The following is a 1244-nucleotide window of genomic DNA, read 5'->3' as shown; positions in this document are numbered from 1 at the left end:
ATTGTATTTTCACTGTTGCCTGAGATCTTTTGAGGACAGCACACTGTATTATTTTCCTACATAAAAGCTAGCAGGTGGGTCTTGGTGGGAAACTTAGTCCAAGGGGTAATGCTTTTTTGTTTTGCCATGCTTTCAGTTTGTCTGTGTTGGCTTAGTACCACCATGTGCCATTGCCTTCTTTATAGCTGATGCTATATATGCCGATGCCCCTCATGTGTACTTCTGAGCGACTGCCACCATGCGCAAGTGAACAAAAGACTGCCTGGTGATGCTGAAACCATGCTTTTCTGTCACATGCCTTTCTGCACCAGAGAGGGTTTCAGATTAAGTTCTGGATATTTAAGGACTTGTGCAATTACCGTCTGGTAGATTTTTTCACCACAGCTGCTATTCATCCCCTCAAGTCTGTTCTCTCCCTCCTCCTTATTTTAGCATTAATCTCTCCCATAACCTCTCAAATAATTAGTACACAAAAATTAGACTGTGAAGAAATCCAAGTTTCTCTTCAAAGAGAGAATCAGAAACACAGAAACACAGATTTCTCCTGTATCCTTACAAATGCCTTGCCTTCATTTGTACACCACATATTATAAAGCCTTTATGCATGAATTCAGTAACAGAATACAGTTGTATCAGAACTGATACAATTGTCCATGCTGTTTTCATTCACTAAAAATGTTGTTTCTGTTCCTTGAGAGAAAAACTTCCAAAGGGCCCTGATACAGTTTGTCACCTGAGAGAAAACACTCACAATGTCAGCTGTCTCCATGGTTCATTTTTAAATTTAGGTTTGCTAGGCACAGTACACTTCAGTGTTGTAATCTACCCATACAAGACAGAAATCAGAACAGAAAATGATCTCTCCTGGCTGAAGCTGTGCAAAATTCCCCAAGTTCTTTGTGGAGAAGTTCAGGAAAACAAGCTCTCCTTTCTGCTACATTCTTCATCCTTTGCCCCTCTCTTGGCAGAAGTATCAGCTCTGCCGAACTGGTACATGCCAAAGGCCACATTTCTCTCTGGGATGCAAGTCTTTGTGCTACTTGCTCTGGATACAAATGGAGGATGGGACCTGGCTTCACGGTTTGGCTCATACAGCATCTAATTGCAGCCAGGCCCCTGGTGTGACCGCAGTGAGACTTAGCTGACAGCTCATGATCTATCTTAAATATATGCTTTGGAAATGATGAAAAGTAAGCTAAAACAAAACAATTAAGCCAAAACAATACCAGAACAGTGTGTATACA

This window comes from Nestor notabilis, unplaced genomic scaffold, assembly GCF_000696875.1.
Source record: "Nestor notabilis isolate BGI_N333 unplaced genomic scaffold, ASM69687v1 scaffold6357, whole genome shotgun sequence".
In the NCBI taxonomy this organism is placed as follows: domain Eukaryota; kingdom Metazoa; phylum Chordata; class Aves; order Psittaciformes; family Psittacidae; genus Nestor; species Nestor notabilis.
Note: the sequence above shows the minus strand (reverse complement) of the source record.